Raw genomic sequence first — 20,432 nt, forward strand, 5'->3', positions numbered from 1 at the left:
CTTTTTATTTAAATATTATCTTGGGGTATTTATTTAAATTAAAGCATCTTTTAAACGGATTATCCAATTTTTTTTTGCTCTGGGGGAACCATATCTTCGATAATATATAATAAATATATTTTTTAAATGCATCAATAATATGTTATTATAATTTAGTAGATTATTACTATCCATAATAATTTCAATAGTAATATAATATATACTTACACAAACATCAAAACCAGAAAAATATAAATATTCATGATATTTATTTGATATAAAGTCACTTTTTAGTCTTTTGAACGTATAATCTAAAAAAAATTGCTCTGGGGGGGGTCTAAACCCGACCCCCCTCTGTAGCTACACTACTGGGCTGAATGGTAAATATTTTTAGAAGCATTGAGCGAAATGGTTTATTTTTTTTTCAAAACAATGGGTGAGCGGGTGGGCTGGTTAAAAAATTTTAAATAATGTGGGGGCAGTTAGCTAAAATTCCCCTAATGCGGGTAAACTGCCATCATCTAAATTGAGTTATTTTCTTTTTAACAAATAAAAAGGCGAGGAGGATAAATACTACTATTTTTTAGTTTTTAACCTTTGTATAATTGATTATATACACAGTAGGGTAAATGTGCCACGAATGGCCATGTTTTTGCTTTTTGAAAAAAAGGTATCAAAATTTCCAAACAAATTTTATATCAATGTGTAGCCTAAATATTAATCTTTAAAATAAAATTTGAATCAAAGCTCTAAATATAATACTTTATGAGCTAAATGAGATTATGTGAAAGTTGTTTTTCTGGCCAGTTATTACATACTATGTATTGTATTGACTGGCCATATACTATGTGTTAACTGGTCTGGTCATAATATATTATTTAAGAATTTTATTATAAATATGAAATAATACAATATGAAATTTGTAAAAGACCTATGTTAATGTTTTTACATTTTTTAGTTATATAAAATTATTAATTATATACTAATTTAATTAATATTAAAATCTCAATTTATTACCACATCTATTTAATGATAATATTATAAATTAATATCTTAATTATCATTTTACTAAATATTCTTAAGCTTGTTCATCATTCTATTTCACCAAATGTTGTTTTGCAAAAGCTTTTCATTTTAATATGAATATGTGAATGTGCGAATTGTGGCCAATCAATACATGGCCAGACAATCCTCACCTCACCTCTCTATTATTATTTAGCGCCTTTATATGTCTATTAAATAAAGCTTTTAAAGTCTATTTTTTGTGTGAATAATGCTAAATGTCTAAGGAATATTTATATAAAATATCAGTAATCTAAATTAGTAATTTAACCAAACAAAAAAATGTGTAAAGTGATTTTTCCAGAAAGATTTACTAAAAACAGTTTATTTGAAATATTTTTTTATTGAATTGTTCTAATAAATGAACTTAGGTAAAGTACATATCATAAATATACACATTTTTACCAATTTTAGAGAAATTGGTCCAATAGATGAAAAGTTAAAGGGTGGTGGCCAGTCTTCACACATGGCCATTTATGGCACATTTCCCCTACACTATAATAATTTTAAATGTGTTACTCATATTTATTTTTTTAAATGTAATAGAATTGTGATTCTTTGATGGGTCGCAGAATTATATGCTCTGGGCCGCCAAAAGTAGCATGACGCTATAATCAGAACGCCTATACTATCCCCCCCCCCCAATTAGAAACGCCTTTTTAAATCTCAGTTAGACAATTTGTTTATCCTCTCCCCATAAGTGGAATAAGATGAGATATTTAGAACCATGGTAAATTTTTAGTAGTTTGGAAATTAATTACCCCGATAAGTTTAAGATTTACTTTGAAAAATATCGATACTTTAAATTTAGGTATCTTATAAATTTATTCTCTGCATTATATTTCTTAACTATTACTTTGATAAGTTGATTAGATAAGTCTTAGGAAATCTAGCCATTGTATTTTATTTATTATTTTGACTAAAATTAACATTTAGCTATCATCTAGTATTAGTATTTAAAGTTTATCCAATAGCGTCACTAGGTGAGGGCGCACAGGGGCTCGAGCCTCCTGATTTTGAATAGCCCGCGGACACTAAAAATTTTTAAAATAGCCCCCCCCCTTCCCTTAAACGATTTCTTTTATAATTCTATTAAGTATCATATATATATTTAATTTTTTTATTCATAAATTAATAAGACTATCTAAATTATTAATAAATGAGTGCTAATTTAATTATTAGATTAGATTAAATATATATAAATTATATTTTCACTATGTCAGCTTATAATCAAATCTATGTTAAAAATGGAATATCAATATATTTCATAATGTCTAAATATTAATTTAGTATTAACAGTTGAAACTTATTTTTATTATTTAAATTAATTTAAAACCCTTATTAAATAAATATAATTGTTTATTAATTGAAAATTAACAAATTTAATATTATAATTTGCCGAGTTCAAAATCATTAATCAACAACTTTAAATACCATGCCTCTTTCTAAAATATTTTAAACGTCCAAATATATATAAGAAGTATCTTAAAAGTTAGTAGAAATATAGTTAATAACCTACTATTATATAGAATTGGTTACAAAATTTTAGGTAAATGTCACTTATACAGACATATTTGACAATATTTTATTAAGCTTTACTAATCAATGTTTTTGATAATAATAATAAGTAACAATTAGCATATCTATTTAATCTTATTATTCATCCCACAATGCATATAATCCTTATTAGATATTTTTTTTTCCTTTTTATGTGTTTTCAGGAATTTTTTTTCTTCTTTGAAAACAGTTTTGAGTTAAATTTTTTATACCGAGTATATTTTTAATATTATTAGAAACTACTTTAATTTACTATACCAAGTGGTGCCACAATAATATATAAAATCTTAATTGCTTTCAATCTCTCTGGTCCATATTTTCTAGTAAATAAATGATTAATTTCTAATATGGCATACTTACCATGTAAATAAATTAAGGCTTCAATATATTGCATAATTAATTCTTCCGAAGATTTTTAGTGTTTTTATTTTATCAATTTATCTACCATAATAAATTCTGATATGAATTTACATCATGAGTGTCATAGCCATGAAGGCAACTTAACCAGTATCTATTATTTATGTGGCTATGTAATTTAAGATTAGTGCTCCTGCTGGCTGATGAGAGCATTTGATTGCATAATTTAGATGAGCAATAATGGTCAACTGTCTAGTCCATTGTATATTATTAAAAATAGAAGATAATCTTTTAGAAATTTAATATTTCATAATAATTTTTTCGATTATTTATCTAGCTATCATAATATCATCTAAGAGGAAGCGCAAACCACCATATAGTTTATTTATATTAGTCATTTATAATCTCTTCTACAGAGTTATTGATTTGGTTAGACCTAAATTTTTTTCCTTATTAATACATTCTATAAAACATTGTCTAAAATGGTAAAAAACGTTATATTAGTTTCATGACCCTTTGTCAATATAGGTTGCTAAAAATTAATTATTAAGAGTTTACAAATTTCAATTAAAAAAATATAACATATTAATATAAAACTCGACCAAAGGTTGGGGAGGGCTGAAGGCCCGCAAAATAGGGAATATATGGCTTTGCCCCCCCCATAATTTTTTTAGCTGAGCCCTCTGAGATTATAAAGGTGAATGACGCCCTGAGTCTGCCCCTGGCAAATCTGATTGAGGGATTTGTAATTACTATTAGATTAGGTAATAAAGATAAAGACTAATAAAAACTCAATGCCATGATATTTTTTAATTCTGGCTGAGGCCAATTCAATCATATTATTTCTATTTTAACTTTTACTTTATATTAACTCCAAAGGGAAAAACAATAGGCCAATTAAATATCAAACATTGAAAAATTTTAAAATGTTACTCTGAATCAATTTTAAAACATAAGACCATTCTACGGATAATTTTTTTCTTTATTTGTTATATACGATTATTGCACAAAGAAAATAGCAAATATTAACAGCATATATTTTAGAATTAGTGCTCCCAATTCGCGAACTTTATATATGATTTAGAAAATATATTTCAAAAAGGTTAAATGTATATAAATCAAGGAAAACGAAAATATAATTAACAAATTCTCCAAATTGAATATTAAAAATAAACTTTGATGGAGCCACTGGGACGGCTAATATGGCTCCTTTGAATAAACCCATGCCCACCTCACCAGTCTTTTCCTAATCGTTATTATTTTTTATATGACTATTTATCGACCAAGATAAAATAAAACTATGACATATTTTAACCATACTATAGAGATATCCAATTACCACTATGTTCAAAAATCGTAAATATTTCTAAAAACATATGATAGTTGTTATAGACATGAATTCAAATTAAGGTACTATCTTATTCTATAATAAATGAATCTAATGAAAAAAAAATTTTTTATATGCAAAATTTTTAACAATTAATTTCAGTTTAGAATTCAAGCTCTCAGCATATTTTTTTTAATAAGAAGTGGAGACCTAGGATAAACTGATAAAAAGAAAAACCAATTTATACCTAAAACTATTTTTAACCTTATTTTTAATTTTATTTAAATCTCAATTGAAAAATAATTTTTTAACTATTTATTTTGATTTATTTTTTGTTATTTTTTAAAATTTTAATTCATTTATTGAATGCATTTATTTAAAATCTAATTTTGCTGGAAATGTATTCCAATAAGTGTAGAAACCTATTTTATAAATTTTAGACCATTATATAACCAACTTTTGAATTTTAATTATTTTTTCAACCCAAATCATTTAAACTTAAAATTTTTTTTTCAATATGTGTAAAATAATAAAGTTTGAAAAAATAAAAATTACACCTATCAAACTATTGCCTTACCAATTTGATGAATGTTATAACTTTTTTAAAAAAATATTTCTATTTTCTTTCTATATGCCACTGAATATATATAATATTTAATTATTGATGATTAATATAAGTAAACATAATAAGTTAACTTTAGGTCTTATAAAAATTCAATTTAGATTCAATGTAAATTTCAAAGCATTCTCTCCAATTGTTGAATAACATAAGTTCTTTCAGAGTTATAAAAGTATCTAAATACAAATATCTAGATCCTGTAACTAGATATGAAAATGTGGTATCTGTAATCTGTATCTTGATAGATTTTTGATTAAAATATCTGTATCTGTTTTTATATACTTTTTAAGATACATTTTGATATACTTTTATTTAATGCATATTATAAACAAAAATATTTGAATTTTCATATGATCATATAATTTAAATATTTATATATATATATTAAAAAACATTAAGACTACTATAATAAAAAATTATATATATATAAAATATTAAAATATATAAAAAAATAGATATATAAATATTCATTAAATGTTATGTCAGAGTTTATCAATAAACCAGACAAATTTTGATATTACAATGCAACTCAAGAAATCTGCCATTTTAATTTTCAATGGAATTAATTAATTTTATTTTATTATACTAATTTTAAAAATTTATTTTAGATTAATATTAATAGCGATGAAGAGGAAGAGAAGAAGTAATAATCAATGAAGCATCAATAAGTACAGACATTGTTTTTCCATGGCCAATTTATAGAGCATTTAAAATAATATCTCAAAATAAAAGAAACAAATCTCTGATAGTATAATGTTTGCCATATCTACAAAAAAATACAAAAATTTCAGTTAGCATTACCTCAACTTGCAACATTGTAAAACATTTAAGGGTATAGATACTGAATAAATGTTTACAATTGTAATTTTAAATTTTAAGAGAAAAATCAAACACTGTTAATGAAAAAAAAATTAATACAAAGATTAGTTGATCTTCAACTGATTGCAAACAAATAACCTGCGAAAAAACAATTAATTTAATATCCTATTTTTTCAGTACCCCACAGCAGCAGATATGATTGTTAATAATTAAATCTTGATATTCATCAAATTTTAAATAAATTTTTCAAAAATGAATGCCCAGATTTTAGTATTTTTAAAGAATATCCTGATATAAAATTGTTATTCATACCACAATCTCTTCAAGTGCCCTGGTAGAAAGGCATGTTAGTGAAGCTAAAAATGTCTTTACGGATTTACGATGATCCTGTAATGACCAAAATTTTGAAAATATTTTATTACTGAAATTTAATAATAATTTATAATCATTTAATCATTATTTATTTTCATATATTATATTATTATATTAAAATCTAAAAATTATTATTTTAATTTTGATAAATGTGATATCTAATCAATAAAGATTTTAGCTCATTTCATACATTTTCACAATAGAATCCTATTTAGGTTTATGCAAAGCTTATATAAGAGTATTAAGAAATTGTATCTGTATCTAGATACATTCTGTATTAAGCTAACATTTTGGACGATGTATCTCGATCTGGATCTAGATAACTTTTTAGACTATGTATTTGTATCTAGATCCATTTAAAAAGTATCTTTTAAAAAATCTGTTTCTTATACATTTTGTTGTAAAAACGATTTTTTTTTAAATATAAAATAATATTCTACATTTTAGATTAAATACAGTATTTTAATATGTGGCCACATTTTCCATTTGAGTTACTAATATGTAAACAAACATTCCTTTTCACTTTGGCTAATTTTAAGTCATGACATGACACATTATAAATTCAATTAAAGTAATCCCGGAAAAAATAATGTCATTTATCATAACATAAATTTACTTATTTAAAAGTTTATCTCTTATCAGGATTTTCTTAAGGAGGGGAAGATAGACTATTGGGTAGATTTTTTTCACTATAAATTTATTGGATATTTTTAGGCGTCCTCTTTGGAGGCCTTTGACCTGATTACTTTTTTAAAAAAAATTTAAAATAACTTATCTCAAAAATTTTGTCATTATTTTTAAAAAAAATTTATATTTTACTTATTTTTTTTTTGAAATTTTTTATATCAGCAAATCATTAAATTTTTCAGTAAATTCATATCATATTTTGTAACCTCAATTAATCGCTTCAAGATTAAATTACTAGTTCATATTTGACAAATACCTATGATGCATTTGGCTACTGACACTGACAAGCATAAATGAGACATTGGTTTATTTATACCTAGATTGATCTTAAATGCAATTTTCATGTCTCACAAGGAATTAACAATTTGTCCAAGGTAAAATGCCCTTGGTATAAAATGTTCTTTGACAAAATTTCTGCATTGACAAAAATTTTTTTTTTAAATTTAATATTGACTGTTGTTGGTTAGGAAAAAATAGGTGAAATTATCAGAGGTGCATTAATACCACTTTTTTTGATATCTGGTAATTATATAATTTTTTATATTTTATTTTATTCACTCCCTAAATATTGGATCAATTAATCCACAAACCCTATAATTTTGAATGCTTTTTCTAGACTTTTCAATATTAATTAAAATTGAATATTTCTCTTCGCCATTTTTTTTAATTCATATTTTTGCTCAAGACATTTATTTTTATACAATTATCGTCCCATAATGCACTCAAATTTTAATAATTACCTTGTTTTTAAACAACTTAGTTGTCTTCTATATTTAAGCGACTGATTTTCAAGGAAGTCACTTTAGAAATAATCACACTATATTACAATGAAATTTATGATAAACTTAAACTCTCACCTCGTATTCCTTGGTGAAAAAACACTTTTACAATTTTATTTAATCACGCATTCATTAATGCTCCTAGGCCATTTTTTTCCACAACATTATTATACATAATTCACTCAATTATAAAATAAAAATTTATTTTTATTAAACACTTCTTTCTTACTAAATATTACCTTTCTTTACAATGTTTATTGTTAAACATCATTATTATTTTTTAAAGGTCAACTCCCATGAAACAACTTTATTATAAAAAAAATTATATAAATTATGATTAGTAATTTAATAATATTACGCGCGAGGAAAATGTAAAAAAATAATAATTAAACAAAAAACTTAAGTTTAAAGTTAAAATGTGTCATTTTGCGAGTCAAATATAATATAAATCAGATCACAAGACGTGACATTTTTTTTTTTTTTGCAAAAATAGGTTATAAAGGTGATTAAAATTTATTTTTAAAAGACCAATAATATCCAGGGGATGGAACGGAATTTTCAGTGCACATTTCAGGAATGGAACTTGGGAAAAATTATGGTACAAGGACGAAACAGGATTGATGATTCTGAGAATGTTCCATGATCCTTTCAGGATCTTTTCAAAAATTTTAATCTAATTATAAATATAATATTAATATTGGTTCATTCATAAAAATAATATAATATTTATCATGACTTATTTAATGTTAGCGTCAATTTTCCGTCTGTTATTTTTTCAATCATTTTTTTATGTGTATTTTTTTTAAATTTAAAATACTGATTTTACCGGATAGGTTTTCCAGCATGTTTAGAATACCCCCTATAATTTCAGACAATTATGCTATTAACTTTTGTTTCATTTATAATTTATATAAAAAATCTATGGAAAAACTAATACAAATTAATTATATTATTTCAAAAATTCATGGCAAAATTTTCTAAAAAATTACAGAGTAGGTTTTTTAAACATGTTGGAATACATTTCTGGTAAAATCACAAGAAATGATCTAAAATTTAAAAAATAACATTGTTTGAAAAAACGAATATTCGTTTTTCTCTTTTTCAAGTTTCCTTTGCATAACTGTATTATTATATTAGATAAAAAATAATTTAATCAAATTTAAAATAATTTTTTTAACAGTTTTGTTATATAGTTTATAATATCATAATTATAATAAAAGTTTTCTATTTAAATGAATTATTTTGAAATAGGTTAATTTATATTAACTTCATCATACATGTATATAAAGTGATAATCATTACAGAATGCCTTTGGATGTTTAGATGTAATAATTGATCTATAGATCAATGGATAAATTTTGTAAATTTAATAAAATATAATAAATGGGGATATTTTTTTAGGAACATGGAACATTCCAAAATATGAAATGGGAGTGAACCAAAATAATAAAAGGGCACCCAAAAGTTTCCAATTTATAAGTAGCGCACCGCACTGGACTTTAGCGTGTATCAACAAAATCATCATATCTAAATAATTATCATAATTTGTGTCCCAAATAAAGCTAACACAAAACACCTGTTAACGAAAATATTTTAGTTTATAAAATGAATATTTTTGCTATAAATATTAAAATACTAAGTATAATTTAAGGTAATACAAAAAAAATATAATTTAAATAATAATTATTGATTTTAGAAAATTGCCTTATTAGTTATTACTCCACATTTTAACTTTTGATTATCGATATTTTAAGAATATTTCATATAAGGTGATTAAGTAATTGGCGAATAAAATCCCTTATTACAAGGTTATTATTTATTCTAAATTTAATATTTTGGCTTTAGTAAAGTTTACAGTTGGCGTAAATACCCTCCTCAACGAATGAATAAAATATGAAAAATAAATTGAATTTATTTATCAAGCCAATGTAAGTGTTTTGCCAAAAAAATTCTTTAATTATTGTTAGTGATGTACCGGTTATTTAAATAAAGGATTCGTTTATACGTTATATTGTTAAATTGGCCTATTTGATATATCAAAGGGATAATAAAAAATTATTTATGATATAATAATTTAATTATGGATTTTAATGATAAAATATACTTTTTAAATTATAATCATTTACTTTATATTTTATTATTATACATTAGAGATCTGCAAAGTTAGGCCCGGCGGGCCTAATTCTATTTAAAATAATCGGGTTCGGGCCGGGCCGCGTCTAATATTTTAAAAAAAATTTTGGGCCAGGTCGGGTCGGATTTTGGAAATTTTATTAAATATATAAATTTATCAATTTTATATTGAATTTTTTATGTAAAAAAAAATTTTTGATTTAATTTTTTGAAACTAAACTCTATATAACATATGTCTTTTATTTTAAGTAATTATAAAAATTAATTTCTATATTTAAATAAATTCGGGCCTGGCGGGGCCGGTAAATTTATTTAAAATAAATTTCGGGTTCGGGCCGAACAGGCAAAACTTTTTTAAAAAATTTTGGGTTCGGGCCGGGCCGGCAAAACTTTTTTAAAATAATTTCGGGCCGGGCCGGGTTTGAAAAATTAGGCCCGATGCAGATCACTATTATACATATTATTTATTTTATTATATTCATTGGTTTATTTTATTCCTTATATAGAAGTTTTTGGCATAATGTTGTTACCTTGTTATCGGAAAGTTCGTATTAGCCTGTAAAAAGCGGTGCGGTGTTACAATCTAATCTAATGTAATATATTTTGTCAGTTAAAATAATTATAAAAATGTATTTATTTCCATTAGATTTTTTTTCTCGATAATAATTATACCTCTAACATTCATGATTTCTTTTTTATTCCAAACTTATGAAATTTTTTAGTTTTGGTTTCGGTATTTTTATGGTTAGTAATATTTGAGGGAAGTCGAATGATTATAAAACTGTTGTTAGAGTTAGACCCAATTTTTCTTTCATATATGATAATTAGTTTCAACCGAATATTGATATATAATCTGATATCATAAAGGTATCCATTTTTCCAACCTTTTTACTACTATTTTTTATAGTGCGGGAATTAAAAAAGATTATTCTGCCCCCCCCCCCTTACTTATTTTAAATATGTTGAAGTCACTTTAACTATCTATAAAAATCAAATGCCCCACAGTCAGTTCCACTTATGATTCTCTCTCTACTTGGTTTTTGTAATAATCTTTTAATCTGATAACTATAGCCTTGTACCGATTTAACTTTTTAGATATTAATCCGATTTTACCGATATCATCTGATTCGAGTTTTAATAATTAAAATTACGATTGATTGTATAAGAGAATAGAAGAAACCAAAATATATAAATATTTCCTTATATTATACAACAATTTGAAAAACAAACAATATAATATTACTTATATATACTTACGCATTTTAATTTTTTTTAAAAATCTAGTATATTTGCATTCGACTATTATGCTTGTTTAATTTTTCTTTTATTTTTGATGAACTTGTTCTTATAGTAATACCTTTTTAAAAATTTGTTATATTATATATAAGGTGTGATTAAAAAAGGTACTTTTGAAAATGATAATAATACAATGACAATGAAAAAACATATATAATATTTGTCAAAAATTTACATGAATGAATGGTAGTTTCAAAAAAAATAATGAAGGATAATCTCAATAATCTGATGCATTTTAAATATCCCCCAAAATATAAAAATATTCTTTTTATATCGCTTATATTCACTAGCTAGTGTCATTAGCTCTGATCACTTGTGCATGTTAAAGAATTTAAATTTTTTTTAAAAATGTCAAATATAAAATAAATCTAATCATTCATTCCAGATCCCATTCCTCATAGTATAAGAACCAACAAAATGATTTATCATATCCGGAAAAGAAAATTAAGTTTTAACTTTCATCATAAAAACAAATTTTGAAGTAATAGCAGTCAAAAATACTACGCACCGGGGCAATGTTATAAATTCGAATAACCTATAAATTAAAAAATCACAATTGTCAGACAGTGATTTGTAAATTTATTATATAGAAATTTTAATTTATCTAAATTATTGATTTAATTATTTGTCTTAAAAAAACAAGATAATTTCTTTTTTCACCATTTTAATACCATTTCATTCCTTTTTGTTTTAAATATCATTTCTAAAAAATATTAATTGAGTCATATAAAATTAAAATATTTTCAAGTTTTCTACTGGTCAAATTATGTCTCTAAAGGAGAAAGAATAAATTCTATATTTGAGAACACAAATAGCAATATACAGCAATATTTAAAATTCTTTATTTATATACTTATCAATCGAAACTAATTATTAACCATCTTTTAAAGGTTAAATATCAGATAGGTTCACAGACCTTTTTAGGTGGTTCGAATGGCATAATTTTTAAGGGGTCAGAGGTCAGTTCATATATGTTTAACAGTTCGGTTCAGGTTCGAATTTTTATGAAAATTACATATGTTAACATGTGCACTATAATTTTTTGTATATAACATGAAGATAATAAATAAATGCCAAATACCAATGTAAGAAAATTTCTATATTGACAAAAGTAAAAAAAATATTTAGTTAAAAAAGACGTAAATAAATTTGAAACAAAAATAATTTTCTAACACTATATAGAAGCGTGAATTGGTAAAGGAATTTTTAAAAAATTTGGAACCATGAATTTATGGATAATCTCACTGGCATATTTCTAAGGCAGTCATTTGGACAAACTTTGGAACCATGAATTTATGGATAATCTCACTGGCATATTTCTAAGCCAGTCATTTGGACAAAATCTAATAACATTAGATAAAACTTTAGAGTTAGCCAAATGAACATATAAACTGATTCATTTATTCAATACAAATGAGAATTCATATATACCTAAACTGGAATATGAATGAATTGAAGCCACAATCCAGGACTATTACTTTCATTGATGAGTTTAAAATCGTTATTGGTCTTCGATTAGGCTGCGAAATTGTAATCTTAACGATATGCGCTCTCTGTGACATCTATATCGACAGCATAAATTTTCGCCCTCAACATTATCGCTTTTCAAATGGCAGACTACCTAGGTACTATACCATCAATTCGATCATTAATATAACGTTAAGAATTCTTTTCTCACTAAAACCATCTGGCCTTAGCCCGACAACCTTATTAAACCCGATAGGATAACCTATTTCTTGTAACTAAGGTATAGTACCCTATGTTCGGATTATACTTGCATAGATTGATTTGCCAAATTCTTTTCTTTCAACATGAGAGCAGAAAATTCAAAAACCAATAAATGCAATAAACAATCTATTGTTTATTCAATAGTTTCAGATACCAGTAGTTCATTAGATTTTAAGCTCTAAAATTATTCAAAACAATAAAATAAAAGTTATGTTGTCACAGGGGATCAAAAATAAAAATATCTTTCTAAATTTGCCGATTTAACTGTATTTCTATACATGCATGAAGTCCTTACGACTAATTAAATTTTTTTTTAAATATTATATTTTATAAATATATATATGTTTTTTAGAAACATATTTATATATATATATATTTATTTTGTTAACTTGTTAATTTTAATATGAAAATATAAGTTTATATATATAATTTTTTTTAAAAATGTATTAAAATTTTCATTATAAATATTAACATACTATATCTATATATACAAAAAATATATATTTATAAAGGAAAGAAAACTTAAAAAAAATATATATATTTAGGTAGTGGGGGGGGGGCTTAATGACCCATATTTGGATATACACTTGGATCGGCAAATTTCGATTGATATTCTTTGTCGTAGGTAAAAGTCTTTTGGATCACCTTTGATTAAATGTAACCTTTGCCCCCTTTTATTTAAAATAATTTTATAGCTTGAGGTCCAAATGACTCACAGATGTCTGAGACTAACGGAACAAACAAAAGATTATTAAGGTGGCTATATTTATTTGTCTTGGTATTTTTAGCTTTCCTGATGGAGATGGCAGAAAATGATCTGGCAAAACGATCTATTATAATCCCAAGCAAGGGATATACCTTGGTTCGAGGGGACTAGCATCATACATCAGATCTGGTTTTATTGTCAAGGCTGAGGCCAGAGGGTTCCGACGAAGAAGGAATATTTGTGGATATCAAGATACAATTGATGGCATAGTGCCTGGGTAATTTGCAGTAGAGGGTGGTAGCTCAGATTATTAATATAAGTTTCACAGAGGACACATGATATTGGCGTTAAGATTACACAGCCTAAACGAAGACCCATAGTTATTCTAAGTTCTTCATTGGTTAGGAGCAAGCTTAAATAACTAGGTATTGTTTCTAACCATTCGTAGCCAAGGTGACATACGGCTGAGGTTGGAATTATTTGATCTGGCAAAAGAGTAGTATTGTTTATGTATACTTGGGGTTGGGTTTACGTAGAGAAAGAGCGATGGAGATTTTATTTGAAAACAGTTTTGAAGTGTAAGTATTCGACGCAATGCTCTATCAATGGTAAATTCTAGTCTCTTTGTCTTTTGTCTTATAAAATTTGGATATGAGCTGTTTGGAACGTTTTTGCTTCAAATGCTGCGGTGTAATGTGGATCGATAGTAATCAAGTCTCCGAGTGTGTATCGTAATTAAAACTGAGGATAAAAAGGCTGAAATGCTTGAGGATATGGAGGAATAGATACCTATACTGCCTAGCTTTGATTAAAGGGCAGATTGCATCCAGGAGAGTAATGAGAATTTGATATTTAAAATATTAATTAATTGTTTGTTGCATAATTCAAAAATTATTCAAAGAACGTGTTATAACGGTTAACTTAGAAATAGAAAAATATGCTTCTTAAATTTTTATTAGAGTATAAAACTAAACTTACATCAATATGCTCTATAAAACAACAAAAATATTAATATTATATAATTTTTATATTATTAAATAGTTTATATGTAGTGTATGTTTCAATGTATATCAAATATTTAGAAGTATAAACTATAATCTCAGTTATTAAATATTAGGAAAAATTATGGTAGTAGACAAATTTTATAAATATGTCAACAAAATATTATCTATTTATAAAAAATCTATTAGTTGGTATTAAATGTTATAATGCATTTATATTTCAATATTGTTTTAGATAAAAAAAAAACTATTGATTGGTGGAAACAAGTGGTTTTTGATATTTTGTTTATATACGTGGAAAACTACAATATAAATAAATAAAATTATGGTTCCTGTGAATTTTTACTTAAAACACCGAATCGTGGCCACAAATATGGTTTCTGTGAATTTTTACTTAAAACACCGAATTGTGGCCAAAAATTTAAAAAAACACCTTGCTCATAACGAAAGAAAATGAATTATAGTCAAAATTGAGAATCATTTTTTTATATTAAAAATTTTTTTGACTTTAATGTCATGTTTAAAATATTATTTTCTAAAAAAAATACTTTTTAAATATTAAAATTTGACCGTTGAGCCAAGTACTCATTTATTTTTATAATATAAGCTTATAAATATTTTTTTTTAATATAAAAATTTGGCTATTCAAGTTCTAATATGGCCGAATTAGTTATCTTAAATTTGAAGAACACGCTTTGCTGGCCTTAGTTATCGATATTTTATTTATATATCTAATTATAAAAGTGCAAAATATTCCAAAAAAAAAAATTTGATCACTCACGTGACCAGTGACAGAAACCTAATATAAAACACATAATATTGAATTTTTTTGAGGGTTAGAAAGATATGGGTAAAAATTAGTTTATATTATGAAGAACAAAGAGAAATCAAAAAATTTATATTTTATATACACCTCTTCAAATACATTTGCGGCAAGTTTGTAATTTCAACCAAACGAAAAAAACTTCTGTAATTTAGGATGCAACCAAAAAAATTTATAGTCAGAATTTTAGCTATATTTTAAAAATTTAATGCTTTTATTTTTTGCAATAAGGAAGAGGACGACTTTATATTTTATATTATTTTTGAGATGGTAATAAAGGGGAGAAGGTGAACAAATTTTCCATAATGTATGCTTCTTTCATGGGCAATAAAGGGGGATATATTTGCTGCAAGGGCGAAGTGTAGGAACCAGCAATGACAAGACACGGGACAAAGTCGCAAAATATTTAATATTAACTTGCAGGGTAGAGTTAATCTACTTTTGAAAAAAAAATTTATTAGAAATTGAGAAAACATCAATAGTTTCATCGATGTAATTTCAAATGGCTGCCCAAAAAATTTATGATTAAGGGTTGTTATAAATGTAATATCGGATCTAAGGCTAAATCAGTGCAAAAATGAAATGTTAACCCATTGGGGAAGACAATTAGTCGAAGCGCAAACCGAAAAGGGCACTACAGCTGACCACTATATGTACACTTTAATAAATGAATCGACAATCTGGTTTATCAGCTAAAGAATTTTTATAGAGATAATTTATCTATGATCATCTTTCTTGAGAAAATTCCATTTATCTTCTGAAACATAGGTATTATAATTATATAAGGTAATTAATTTAAAAAGATAATAAATTCAAAAGACATGCACCAATTAAATTTTAATATTTTATTTTTATATTGTAAAAGAAATATATATAATACCGCCTTATATGTAATTTTAAATTAAATTATGACATTGTGACGAAAATTATTCAGAGAAAAAAAATATTGAGATGAATTTGAGTAAAGGCTTAATTGAAATAAAAGAAGCTTATCTAGGACTCGTTTATAGTAAGTTCTTATCGCTGCTCCATAAAAGAAATTACAACATTTTATACTATATTATATATAAAATTTAGTGGGGAGTATTTTTTATTTTAAAAATCTGATTTTGACGCTAATCACAGAATAGAATTACCTAAAGAATTTCAGACAATTTTGCCATTAAATTTTGAATCACTTTTATTAATGTGCAAAAACCCATAATAAGCAAAGGTATAGTCAATTTTGCTCTAATTTTTAAATGATATATTTATTTATATATATCTCAAAAATAATTACACACTTATTTTGTCGCCATTACTGATATTAAATTTTAATTTTCTATATTTTGATATTTATTCTAGTCAATAAAAAAAAATTTGCCCTGTCATAATCATACTTTGTAATCATAATTTAAAAAAATGTTCATAACTTTTTTTTTCCCAGTGCAATTATTTCTTTATTTAAATTGTGTTCATTTAATTTCCTTTGATTAAAAAATGTGAAAAAAAAATTTATATAAAAGGATGGACTGGATAAATTTTTATAAAGTAACTTGCAATGTATAAAATAATTACTCCTGAAATTTAATATGGAATCATTATCATAAAATTGATTTTATTATAAAATATCGGGATCTTAACCGTTAGAGTACCGGTTTGGTTTTGGTTTTAAATAAAAATAGAGATTGTTTAGGGTTCAATTTCGGTTACTAAAAATAATAAATTGTTCCGGTTTGTTAATTTTTTTTTTTAGAAATTAATTCTTTTAATTTAAAATTTAATTAATTTAGAAATAGTGATAACTTTGAAAACTAAACATTTTCTTTTACACATTTTACAAACATCATTTTTCTTTCTCCAAGAAACTATATTAGAAGACTCCAAAACTTGAATTTTTATATATTCAAGAATTTTGACAAATTTAACGAAATTTGAAGTTTTAGAATTTTTTCAAAAAAATAGTTTGGACATGTTAATTTTTAGAAAATTCTTTTTTCAAATTTTGACAATTTTGAATTTTTAACTCTTTTTCATAAAATTATCCATTAAAATTTTTTTAGCCAAAGCCAGTTCCCCATACATGAACGATTATTTTCCATAGCCAATAATAAATATTATTTTGTTTGTTATTTGTGTAAAATCCTGGAAATAAAGTATAGAGTTACAATATTTGATGATTAAAAATGTTAAAGCAATTTTTTTTTTTTCTCTTTAGCTTTCACCTTTTCTGGTGGTAAGCTCCTTCAACATCTCTCTCCACTTTATGTTATTCGTACAATCTCTTTTATCTATTTTATACTTCTTTATATTGGCTCTAACTTTATGGCCCCATTGAAGTTTTGGCCTTCCTCTTTTACGTTTGCCCATCACTTCCAATCTTTCAACTTTATTTCCTATGTAGTTCATAGGCCTTCTCATTGTGTGCCCATACCACCTAAGTCTGTTTACCATTAACTTAGTCTTAATGGGCACTACCTTTAAACTATTTAGTATTCTTGTACTGCGCACCTTATCCTTTCTTGTTACCCCAGCAATCATCCTCAGCATTCTCATCTCCATAGTTTGTAGACTTCTCTCGTCTGATTCTTTGGTTGGCCATGTTTCCGAACTATATAGAATAGTTGGTTGTACTATGGAACTGTAAATTTTTCCCTTTAATTTGTGTGGGATTCTTTTGTCAAATAGCACTCCAGATAAAGATCTCCACTTTAACCACCCTTGATTAATCTTATTCTTTATCTCTTTTTCTATTGTGCCGTTTGTTTGTATAGTGGAGCCCAAATATTTGCAGCTTTCAATTGCGGATATCTGCCAATCATTTATATCAATACTCTCCGTTTCATCTCCTCCTATCACCATATACTCCGTCTTTTCTCTATTTACTTTTAATCCGTGCGTTTCTAGGATATTTATCCAATTCACTAACCTTTCTTTCATTTCATCCTTGGATTCGGCAAGTATCACAATATCATCTGCAAATATCATATTCCACGGGACTGTTTGAGGTATAGACTGTGCTAATACATCTATTACTGTAATGAAGAGAAGTGGGCTGAGAGCCGACCCTTGATGAACTCCTTCGGCTATTGTGAAGCCTGCTGAAGTACCTGTTGTGCTACGGACCATTGTTGTATGTCCCATATACATATCCTCTATTATTCTTATATATTTTTCGGGAACTTTTTTGTGGCGTAGCGCCCACCAGATAAGTTTTCTTGGGATTCTATCGAAGGCCTTTTCTAGATCGAGAAAGACCATGTGTAGCTTTTTGTTCTTTTCCCTGTATTTTTCACTCATTTGCCTAATTGCATGGATAGCATCGGTTGTTGATCTTCCAGGCATAAAGCCAAACTGTGTCTCTCCTATTTCGATTATATCTCTTAATCTTTTTTCTATTATTTTTTCGTATAGTTTTAGACAGTGTGACATTAGTTTTATGCCCCTGTAATTTTGACAATTGTGGGGATCCCCTTTATTTTTGAAGATAGGAACTATATAGCTCTGCCTCCATTTTTGGGGGACCTCTTCATTTCCAAGTATTTTATTGTACAGATTTGTGAGGAGATGTATTCCATCATCTCCTAGTGCTTTAAGGCTTTCTATTGGAATATCGTCTGGACCCCTAGCTTTGTTGTTTTTCATATGCTTGAGGCATGTGATTATTTCTTGTTCCGTTATAGGTTGTACAAGGTTTTGACAAGGGGAGTGTTCATCGAGATGCAATATGTGGGAATTAAAGTTGAGAAGCTCCTGAAAATATTCTTTCCATCTATTCATTATTTCTTTTTCCTTTATTATCAATTTCCCATCTTTATTTTTGATTACTTTCGGAGCTCCGTTTATATCCCTAGAGTTAAAGCAATATAAATGAAAAATATCAATACAATGTTCTGACTTATAGACAAATTGATTTCTAATTAAAAAATGGTCTTGGTTTTTCGGGCTTCGGGCGTGATCAAAATTTGTTTATTACAATTCGGGCCCTGTTCAACTTAGAGATATTTTAGTTACAGCCTAAATGGGTGGGTCGTGAATAAAAAAAATTAGGCCCGCGTTTACCTCTGTTTGATTCCTGATAAAATATGATGCGAAAAAAATATATTATATTAAATAAATGGACCTCTATACTTTCCTAAGAAAATAACTATTTAACCCCCCCCCCCCCGCCCTCCAAATATTTATCACCTCCTCCTACCAAATTAAAATTATCATAAAAAGGAAATCCAAATCAGTATCTCACTCGAATTTTATTCAAATACGATAGGGTCATAACTAACCGCCTCCCCCAATTTCTGACGATCTTGCGTCATAACCCTCATTGGGTATAATTCCATGATTAAATATTAATTTTTTATTAAGCAGGTGACATTTGGACATTTATTAGCAAAATCTCGACCGTTTTTAAAAATCGGCTCAAATCGAGTCGTTTAACAACTTTTGCAATAAATAATTTTATTTATAAATAAATTAAATAAAAATCAAGTGTGCGTGCACAACACTGTAGTAAAATGTGGGAATAGGAGTAAGCCATCGGTCTGACTTCCTGGCTACAGAATATGTTGAACATAACTAATAAATTATATATTATTATAATATTTTTTATTGACTATGTATAATATTATTTTGTAATTCGCATACCTTTTATTTTTGTATTTCTCCATAAATCAAATCATGGATTAATGATCTTGGTAAATTTTTTATTGTAAAAAAAGTACTATATAATATATTGTAAAATTCATAATTTATGATTATACATTATAGTTATAATTATAACATTAATATTACAAAAGATAAAATTTTCGTATTTTTTTAAAAATAATTAAAGAATTAGTATAACAATTATAAGTTTTATATGAATTAATAAAAAAAACAAATGCTCCCATTTTCAAAAAGCTTATCTTTGGCTCATTACGTATATTCATTCTGAAACATTATTTTCTTTTATTTAAAATTATATTATTTTTTATTATATTTGGAGGGACTGAGTACGAATCAATTGCGTTATTAAAACTTTGGAGTTTAGAGAGTTCTGAACTGCCACTAATAACTGTTCTGATATGACTGAGCGTTAAATAGATAGGAGAGTAACTAATATTAGCATTTAAATTTCCAATTGGGATGGATACCTATTTTAAATTTTTTCAAAAGTTACTATTTAGTATTAACATTTCAAAATTAAAGTTATACATTGCAATTTAACTTTAT

At 25.9% G+C, this 20,432-nt stretch overlaps 1 long non-coding RNA gene across 1 annotated transcript; it reads left to right on the top strand.

The window, feature by feature from the left end:
• The first annotated feature begins 4,296 nt into the window (after positions 1-4,296).
• LOC135929115 (uncharacterized) lies at positions 4,297-19,932 on the top strand. The gene is made up of 3 exons (XR_010572482.1): positions 4,297-4,365; positions 10,198-10,284; positions 19,711-19,932. It is a non-coding gene; the product is annotated as an uncharacterized LOC135929115 (long non-coding RNA).
• Positions 19,933-20,432: the final 500 nt, after the last annotated feature.

This window comes from Gordionus sp. m RMFG-2023, chromosome 4 (genome assembly GCF_954871325.1).
Source record: "Gordionus sp. m RMFG-2023 chromosome 4, tfGorSpeb1-WG-v2, whole genome shotgun sequence".
Classification (NCBI taxonomy): Eukaryota; Metazoa; Nematomorpha; class Gordioida; order Chordodea; family Parachordodidae; genus Gordionus; species Gordionus sp. m RMFG-2023.